This window comes from Molothrus aeneus, chromosome 5 (genome assembly GCF_037042795.1).
Source record: "Molothrus aeneus isolate 106 chromosome 5, BPBGC_Maene_1.0, whole genome shotgun sequence".
NCBI classification, from domain to species: Eukaryota; Metazoa; Chordata; class Aves; order Passeriformes; family Icteridae; genus Molothrus; species Molothrus aeneus.
The window spans coordinates 3,266,675-3,277,500 of NC_089650.1; positions in this window are offsets into that span (position 1 = coordinate 3,266,675).

The following is a 10,826-nucleotide window of genomic DNA, read 5'->3' on the forward strand; positions in this document are numbered from 1 at the left end:
AGAGTCTTGTGGAGCAGCCCAACTCCTGAAGGGCAGGTTCAGAGATCACATCCTAAATTATGGTCATTGCTACAGAATTTATTGAAATGACCATCATGACTGCAAGTGTTCTCAGCAAGCAGTCTAAGCTTGCTAGACTATTTTTCAGATTTAAACACGTATTAAAGCTTTTTATGAAGTATCAACTCTTCAGTGTCAGCTCCACACAATATCCAATACAGGTGACCTTTCACCCCAGATTATTTTGTTTTTTTCCAGTGAAGGCAAACTATCCCTCTGATTAACCTCTTAAGAGATGTAGACACCCAACTGGTTCACAAATCCACCAGTTCTGTTTTCTAGACCCCTCCTTTCCTGCCTAAGTTAGGACTGAGCCAGTTTCCTTCTCATGGGCGTATCACCCCCACTGCAGACTCAACACCCTCCATTTGTAACCAAGCACTGGGAACATGACCATGGTTCTATCAGAAGGCTAATATCTTGGTTGTCAGCTTATGTCAGCCCTCATGTTCAAACTCCTTCCCAGACCTGAGGTCCACTTTGCTGTACATCCATGTCAATTACTTCCCAGTTATGGCAAATGTCTTTCCCTCTGGCCTTGACCTTGTGCAAAGTTATTCCCTTTATATTCATGCAAAACACTGCTGTGGAGTCCATTATCTGAATTCTGCTCTTTTTAGGACGGGCCCACGTAATTTCTCTCCCTATGCTCTTTAGTTCCTCCTTTCTGCTGTGTCAGACAGGAGCTGTTTGTTTTCCCCCTACACTGTGATTTCTCTTTCACCACCAGGTCACAGTGCTCTTGTTTATAAGCCACTTGTCACATTTCCAGACTTCCAGTGTATACTTTCTCTAATGGCCCGTTATACATAGGTTTTGAAAGAGTTCTCCACACACACCCACAAAGCCATGCCAATTACCTTCCTTCTTTTAGGTTCTTCCCAAGGCACCCAAAAAACCTCTTGCTTCAACATTAAACTACCATGTTCAGAGATTTTTTTCTCTCCCCTTTGCCCATCCTCACAGCTTTTATGGGTTTGTGCAGTGCTCAGCACAGGGCAGCTGTGTCCTGTGGCCACAGCTCCCACGAGCTGCAGGGATGCTGAAAAAGGTCATCACCAAAAATAAAACCTGTATGAAAAGTAAGGCAAGGGAGCAAGCCTCTTCCTTACACTGTTGGAACACTTGACATAAAGGCAACAAGGAAAATGCTAACTTATGCTGTCATGCAAACACCAAAAACTCCAAAAATAATAGTAACCCATCAGACCCTACATGATATCCCTCAAAGTCCTGCATGTGCTAGTCTTTTCCTGCTTTTCTCTGTGTTCTGTAAGCAGCTGGGACTTGAAATGAGAATGCAGGTTCATCTCTTTCAGCCATGCAGATATCTCATCACCACAGCATTACTCCAAGTAATGAAACACAGACATTAATTCAGAGTGTTACTACCTCCCCCAGTCAGTCCAGAGGCACAAAGCAAAACTGCAAAATTTCTGCACCGTGTATAATTTACAAGATGTTCTTAAATTAAGAAAAAAAAAAAATATAAAAGCCTATCTTAATAGCAAGTGCAAGATCTGATGTCTGAGAAATATATTCTAGTCTGCTTCAAAATGTTGGCATTTTCAAGACAAGACCATTTAAAGGGCATAACCTAATGAATCATTAGCACCAAAGCCCATATAAATTAAAACTATAATAAGATGCTTTTAGAATCATCACCCCCCTTTTTTTTTTCTGTCCACCCTTGTTATTTCATTTTCAGAGAATATCCAGAAGTACATTTACTTAAATGTCTCTTAAAAATGGCTCACTCTGATAGATTTGATGGACTCCATTTTTCTTCTGTCACAGGAAATAAATTGGACCTGGTGTTTTTAAAGAAGAAAAAATGTGTCAGATCAGATTCCTATTCTCAGTAGAAGGCGAAAGGCATTTCTCTCATTATCAGGACCTACCCTAATTTCAGATTAGGTTTTACATGATATGCATGAATTCATATATTTACTTTCTTTCTACAGGTGTCTACATAAGGTAATAGCATATTTGTTCACACATTGATATTTTTGTGAGGTTTTTTGAGAATTGAATAATCCAGAATAGGTTCTCCTCAGGATTATATCAAGATTCTGTAATACTCAGTCATTTAGGGAATGGTCCAGGGAAGAAAAAGGCAAAGCAAAACAAAAAGAAAAGCCCCACAAATACAAACAATCCTCAAATATTTTAGCTCTGACTGGTCTCAGCTCTGGCCCAGCCTGCCTTTGTGGACAGAGAAAAAGCCACAGTTCCCAAATTCTCAGAGAACCCCAGGAGGGGAAGACTTGACCACACTCCCAATGGCAAGATTTGATCTGAGAAGGAGGAGAACTCATTTAAGACTCAAGCCTTTCCTGAACTTTATGTACAGCCCATCCACAACAACTGACAAAGGATTAAAGCTGCTCTCCAGTGTCACACAGTACAATTCAATATGATGGAAATGCAAATAACTCTTTTCTGAATAAGACCACACTGTTAATTTATTATTTTTTTGGACTGTCATATTCTTTTTCTCCACCCCCCAAAAGGAAAAGCAGTATCTCCTTAAACTGCTTCCTAAAACACAACTAAATCACTTTGAAGGATGGAGCTAAAGAAAACTGCTCTTGAGAAGTTTACTTGTAAAATCTTGCCAGCTCACCTGAATAAATCCTTATGTGATTCTGTGCAAATTAGTTCTCTTTGATTTAACTGGCCTTCTCTTTTTTTATTTTTTTTTTTTTTTGCACACAGACAATTTGTGGGACTTTTTACTTTTTAAGAACAGATGACTGCAAAGGTGGAATAAAGCTAATCCAGGGACAGAATAAGCAGAATCAACAAAAAAAAGCCCTAAATGTTTGAGGTCACGTGTCAAATGTAGATATAATAGACATAATTTTAAAATACATTAAATTTCTACAGTGGTTGGACTGACAAAGCAGCAATCTGAGTTTCCCACCCTGCTACCAGTGGTCAAAGATGCCAATATTTGAGGTTTGGATCTAGAATGTGCTAGGGGTGGGTGAGAAAACTGGGGGATTAAAAAAAAAAAAAAAGAAAAAAAGGCAATCCAATTTAGGAGTTCTAGTTCTAAGTAATTTAGTTGCTTTCAGAAACTCACCCACATGGAAAAACATGAAAATGAGCACCTCTAGCCTGGGTGCTGGTACACCCACTTCACCAGACTGCTGTTAGTCATTTCTAGCAAAGTCTCTACAGCACAAGCCAGAATATGAGCCCAAATATTCCATTCTATTCTGTTTTCATCTTCTTACACATTACTGACAACTGAAAGGTGAAAGAAGTGCAAGCTAAATAGAAGTACTAATTAAAGGAAAATATTTTCATATTTGTTTTGATTTGAATGGTTTAAGTGGGATGAGCAGAAGCAAGGACTGACTGTATGGAGAAAGGGGAGGAGACAATAAGATTTATTTATGAAAGATATATCATTGATTCTTTAAATGAAACAACACTTAATTATGATAGGTTGGGATCAGTCTCACACTGGCAAAAAGAGGTGGATGGACAAATTCAAATATTCTGCTAATTTGTGGATTTTCCTGTATTTAAAAAAAAAAGTCAGAATGAGCTGTGCCATCTCTTTGAGATTGTTTTCCACTAAGCAGTATTTCACAAATGTGAAATATCCAGGGAATGTGGAATTCCACACAGTGTAACATCTCTCTCAGGATACAGGCATCCATCTCTCCTGCTTCCCTGCCAAGGGATGGGTCTCTAAAGCATTGCAAGGCTGCTGTGCCAAGGAGTAGCCCTCAGAATTTGGAGAGGCTGATCAGAACTATTTTAGTCAAAACCACAAATCATTTCATTTTTCCAAAAAAGGAAGAGAATTTCATAAAACTGATCTGGCAAGCAAGATCATGAGCCTAAGGAGAGCCCAATTAAACTCAACAGATTCTCTCTGATGTGGCAGCAAAGGGGAAGAAGCACTTAAAGGAAAACTGAATCATAAAATAAAAGATAATCTGTTCACTACACACAATTACAAGGAAGAGTAAATCATTACAAAAAAGGCTTAAATATGTATTCTACTTCATTCATTTTTCTCCCAAGTATAAACAAAATGTCTTTATCCAAAGTTTTGAGGGCTTATAACTAATTAAAAATATTCATAACAAACAAAATTACTTGCTCAGTCCAAGTAACTCCCTGCCCACATAAATCAAATCAGCCCAGAATCACAAAAAAATTCCCAGCTTGCCTCATGCTCTTCAACCCTCAGCGAAAGCTCAGCAAAAAATAGCTATGCAGCATGTTCTGAAAGTTAAATTTGGGCTATTTTGGACCTCAGGGAGAATAAATTCTGAAATCAAAGAATCTTCATGGAAACCCCCTATCACATTTCCTTTCTATTAAGTGAGAAGCTCGATCATTTATGCATCTCTGCAGATGATATGCATGGTAATACACAGATCCCTAAAAAATAGCCTGCTGAAAGGACCAGCTTTATAATAATGAGATAATTTCCAACAACTTTCACTCAGCTTCAAGCAGCAAAGAGCAGAGGTGTAACATCCTGCAGCCAGATAGTCACAGTCTGCACTAGAGTCAGTGTCTGAATCATTTTAGGGTGTAGGTCACACAAGTTTGGCAAACACCCAAGCATAAAAGTGGAAAAGGTGCACACAGGGCTTAGCTGCCATCTTTCAGCTATGAGAGACTGAAAAACATCTTTTGGCTTGAGATGGGCACTGGGTCAGGTTTTTTCAGTGTTCTCAGGCTCCAAGGAAATTGGTACAATATTCAAATCCCCACCAGATAAGAAGCATATTTTAATGGCCTCTCAAAGGCATTTTGTGAGGTCCAAGCCTGGACCCTCTGATGCTGGGCTGCTTCTCAACAAAACCTCAGTGTTGACAACCTGCTTGTTTCTTTCTCCCAGTTTACTCTCACTACTGTCACTCTTGCCTGGGCTGAACCTTGACTATTTTGTTGCTTTCCACACATTTGTCTCAAACACTCACTGAGACCACATGAAATAGGGAGAAGGAGTTGAGTGTCGCTGGATTTTGTGTCACTTGTGCAAACTGATTTGTGTATGACAGCAAATAAAAGTGTGTGCCAGATTACAGGTCAGTCTACCTCAGGTTCATCAAATTTACATGGCTACACATATTTTGTGCTAAGGTGGGGCATAGTTGATTAATACAAAACTCACCTTTTGTTGTCAGAACATAACCTAAGGTTGCCTACCAAAGTCAAGACAATTGAAAATGCATCAGCTTTCATAAACTTCTATAAATAATCTAATTTTATTAATAACTTACATCCACAGTAAGTTATCAGCATCAGTTTGGTATCAGACTGCCAAGATGCCAAACATCAAAGTCTAAGAAAGGCGGACATTTCCTACTGTTTTCAACTCTTTACTCTCATATATTTTAGTGATGAAAAACACTGCTTCTGTAATCATCATCCAACATCTTGCAATAAGCAAAGTGACTCACTTTCAGAGCAGTATTTACAGTGAGAAAAGTAAAAAAAAAAAAAAAAAAAAAAAATCTGCTTAATATATACTTGTACTTACAGTGTACCAGAGAAGAGTCAAAGCCATAAAATTAGACTTCAAACTTTGCCAAGGACAGAGGGAGCTCACAGCCACTGTTCAAAATGAGAAATATTTAATTATGCAGAAACTAATTAATATTAGAATTACAGCCTTTTCCTTATGTAGGTCTTAATCCACACTTTGTCCACCTCTTACTCTGAAGCTCTTGCTCAAACAAACACGTACAAGCTCTCCTTAAAATTTCATATTCCAAGAGGATCTTTATACCGTGACCTTATTCTGATTATTACTCTACGGTTTTACCGTCCCATTTGTTTCTGAGCAAAAACCCTTTAAAATTCCAGAGTAGCTTCACAAACTTCACACATGGCTGCCAGTGAACTCCTGGGTTTCCAAAGGCTTTTTCTGATATATGGTGCCATGGGAGCCAGAGATGTACCCCTTCAGAAGTAGGAATGGAGACAGCCCTTCTGAAATTCACTGTCAGGGGCACAGTCTTCACTCTGTGCCCAGGAAAATGGACACTGAGGGGAAGCACAAAGCACAGAACCCTCTCATGTTGCTCAAAGGTGTGTGGACAGCAGCAGAGCAGAGGTCTTCCAAGTATCTACACAGCTCCTAAAAGTGGTGGAGGTGGAGACTCAGCAAAAAGACAGCTGCCCATCTTAGGTCATTACCCAAATGTGCATGGCCCTAGTTTTATTTTATTTTTTATAAATCATACCTGAAGTTAACAAGTTAATTAGTATCTAAATGCCTTAGTGTGGAGGGATAGAATGTAAGAGAATAAAGATAGTGCAGAAGGCAGTCTCACACCTGAGGAGTTGCAGCTGTACTGACCACCAAAGATGAGGAACAGGCCTGGCCTTAGCAGGCCACAGCTGTGCCCAATAAGGATGAGTGCTATAAAAGAGTGGGGTAGCTGGATGTGAAGAGAGAGAGGGGGTTTGTTGGCTGTGCTGTGAAGAAGAAGGTGTCAGTGCTGTGAGGAGCTGCCCATGAGAAGTCACTGAGAAGGTACGGAACGTTTGCCCTAAGATGACAACACCTTAGTTAGCAGTCTCAATTTTAAAGAGAAAAAGTGGTATGGATGTGGCAGATCTCCTCTAATTTTTCTGAGCACATGAGTTCAGGGCTGGAAACAATGAAACAGCTATAGCTCTATACACCAGTTTCTGTGTGTCTATAATTTAAAGGTACCTAATGCACTCTATTTTAAGCTTCTATTTTCAGTTACTTCTAGCTTTGCCAGACTCCTGGAATCTGCACTGAAATTTTCTGCAGCAAAAGTCTGCCTCAGGCTTCCCTTCCTCCCCTTTTGTTTTCTGAGTTTCAGTTAAAACTGCTTAGCTATTTCTAAGAACAAAGAACTAGGAGAAAAACATGTTGTTTTGTCCATTGTTTAAAAAAAAAAATATCCTGACTGTGAATCTCTACTGTCCCCTTCTTTTGAGTGGGATGTAAAAGGTCACATAAAAAAATCACCCTTACACTGGGGACATGAGCTCTTACATCCCTGTGAAAAGCTGCCCAAATTTGGCAAAGTTAACAGCCTCCCAGGGATTCTGGTTCATATGCATCAGGAGAGACTTCAGAGATTAACTTTTATATTTTCCCAAGATTCAGCTGCCACTTAAATGCTCTAATCCTTTCCCTCTTCTTCTTGTTCCTGTCTGCCTGAGCTGCCCCATGGCCATGCCCATAGCCTGAGAGCCAACTCCCTGTGTTTCTCCACCTATCCCCACCTGGGCACCCACAAGCTCTTAGGGAAGGGGCTTCAAATCTTTGCTGTGGCCCTTAGCTCAGCCTTTTGGGGCAGAAAATAAAATGAATGGCAGAGAAGAGCTGCGGGATGCAAAAGAGCAAAGCACCAAGAGACAGCTAGGTGAGCCAAGGCAGACAAAGACAGCAGTCAAAAAGGAGCAGGAACCTCCTACGAAAGAGGAAGTGTAAGGAAGACAATGGTACAGCCAAAATCTAGGAGTCCTGCATTGTTTGCAACAAGTGGAACTATTAGGCAAGTGGGCATCACATTGCTGGCTGTGGCACTGGCAGCAATGATGTTCTAGTCTAGAGTGTGAAGATGCAAAATTGCTTTTAACAGTCTTAAACTCAAGTCCAATCAAATAGTGATTCACTACTTCTTTATTTTATCCCCTTTTATTTTTTTTTCCAACAGAAGAGCTAAATTAAAAATATATGTGATGAAAAGCCATGTATAATGGTATTCCACACAGGCAATACCAGTATTATTGTATTTACATACAACCTCCTTTTACTTCCCTTATGAATACAAATCATTACACTGCTTTTAGCTTTTAATAACACAATCACCTGTCTAATTCACTGCATGAGAGAAACTACCTTGGGAAAAAACTTTATGGTGGAAAAGGCTAGCATCTGTAGGATTTATATATTATACACTGCAAGAGATGTAAATTGATTAACACAAGGTGTCACAACAGAAAAACAAGGATAGTTTTCTGGTCAAAGTATCCTGTTTTTATCACTGAAAAATAAATAGGATCCTATCTCTTTTATTCCTTTGTACAGTTACTAACTGTGTGCTCTTTGTTTGTGAATTCCTGATGCAAGGCACCTGGGGTCAGGTTGGCAAAGGTGCCAAATACTCCCACCTGAAATGAATAGGAACAGTGCTTTCAGCATATAAAGAGCCACGAGATACCAAAAGTTAAAAAAACAGAAATGAGTTGTGAAATGTTAGCTGCCTGAAGTGGAAAGGCCCTGTTGAAAGCTGCAGTGTCAGTGGTTTATCTTTCTCTTTCTGAGATGGGATGAATCCCTCTCTCTCATGAGGATTTTGAAGTACTGAATTGATCTTTCTTTGTGAATGACTTGCATACCTAGGTAAGCAGACCACAGGGAGGAAGGAAACAACACATGGGTTTGTATCATTTCTGGGGTTTGAAGGTGCTAGCTTGTATAAGGCCTAAAACTGAAGAAATGGGATGTTTCATAACTGAATGAACCCTTGTTCCATGGTTGGACTAATAGTATAGGTTCTTCAGGATTATGCTACAACATGCTTTTAGTAGGGGAGCATCAGTCCTGGGTTTTTACACAAGAATTGTTCTTAACTGTTACCTTGGGATTTTCTAAGTCTCAACTCTTAATTCTGCTACTCCTTGTATTCTCTTACCTTGTAATCTCTTACCAGATTCTTGTTGAATCCTCATTGAGTGTCTGAGTCCATGGCAGAAATCATGCATGGAGATGGTCAGGCTACTTTTCAAAACAGTTGGTATAGGGTCCCCCCTGCAATAAAATCAAAATTGGGCAGAGCTGTTTCTCTACTTGGGTACCAGGTGCCCACAAAATGGGTAATTTTCATAAATTCATCAATAAATACAGAAAATTATTGGCAAAGAGCCTAGAGCCACCCCAGTTGCTGGGGCTCTGATCTTCTCATGTATTAAGTAGGGACAAGCTTGGGTAAATACTTAACTGTGGATCCCATGGGAAAAGCTTGGGAGCTCCAGGCTGCACTGGTGGCTACTCAGTAGGTGGCATTATATCCCTAAAGATGGTGCCAAGACTGACCTTTTGCAGGATATTTTCTAAAAAAAAATCTTTCACACACAATCCTTATCTTTGGCCCTCATTTTTACCTACTGTTAAGCACTCCCACCCATTTTTTTTCTGCAGAGGACACAAATTGAACCATGATTTTCAGTGTTCCCAACAAGTCCTCAAAGGATTCTGTGCTCAACCTCCCAGACTGCAGTACCTTGGGCTCCAAGGAGTTCCTCAAATCTCAACCTTCTTTCTGCCCTATTAGAGGCCTACATTTTGGTAACTATGTTTCAGCTTGTGTGTGCCAACCCTTAATGACTCATAAAACTCTGAGTCTGGATATTAGTACCCAAATTTCCTCAGCTGAGGAGTCTGTGAAACTTGCAGTCTTGATCCTATACAGGAGAGCCTGAAATTATTGAAGGACAGGGACCACATTGCCTGCTTAGCTCACAGCTGCGGGCTCCACATGCTGGTAGGGTTCAGAAAGAATTGGAGACATGCAAACAAAAGGCAGAAATCTGTAATGTTTCTTGGGAAAGAGACTTCAAAGGTGAGGTTTAGTTGGAGACAATATGGACGTTTAAGGTGTATACCCATTACTGCAGCATTTAAAAGAAATTCAAGTTAGAAATGGTCTTCTGTAATAGTAAACCAAACCTTGGCAAAAAGGGAAAAACTACACCCAGATTGCATAGAGACTCATAGAGCTTTTTAACTCCACTTTCTGTGTGTATTCCCGTTGACCTCCAAGGCACAGGTTTCATTGCAAGTGGATGGACAGACCCATTGTTTCTTAACTGACCTTTGAAAATAGGATTATTTCTTAAACCTCTGAAGTACTTTGGCAAACTTTGCCCTGAGTTGTTTCTGTGGGGACAATAAGCCACATTGCATTTTAAGTTTCCTGCTCTATGCCTTTTTCTCCTTACACATGGTTTCTCCTCTTTAGGACTTGACAGGGAGGGTTTGAATGTAAGCGATCACTTTTTATTTATGGTGGTCCTTTTGTTTTATTTTTCAAAGAGTGTGTGTACAGAGAATGCCCAGCATGACAAAGGATATAATAATTGTGAAAGAAAAACTTGATGCCAGTCCCTAGACTGGCTGGGCTCTGTAGGTGAGGCCCTGGTACCATGACAGTGATTACTTTGTTGGGATCGAAACTGTAGTTTGTGGAATTTAGCCTTAGAAAGAACAAGCTGCCTGTATTTTGATATCCTCCAAGGGAGGGAAGGGGGGAGTGGCAGGAGATGGCAATGTGCCCAAAAAAGCCATTTAGAAAACTGGCAAGGCTTTAATTTTTTTCCTATGAAAATCTCACCAGTTGCTGTGTTAGTCTTTGAACCACATTCTCACTGACACTGTTGCTTCTCCTACTTCAGAGTCAGTTTATTCAGTTGGTTATGAATGACTTTCAGCTGCTCTGTAAATTGTTATTGTCCAGGCTCCATTGTAACAAGAGGTCACTTGCAGTTTCTATTATAAACCTAGGTTTCCAGGTGTTTATTGTAACTTGGCAGTTTTCAAATCTGGGTTAAAAATTGGTACACTTTTTTTTTAAGGCCAGATGGGCTTTTTATCCTTTCTCTTCTTCTTTTCCCCACCTAAATTTTAACCTTTTAGGAGCTGAATTTCACTCTATCAGGTGAAATGCTAAAAAATTAGCATTGGCATAGAAATTCATTTCTTTAATGCCACTAGTATCTTGAGAATGATCTTTGTGAAATAC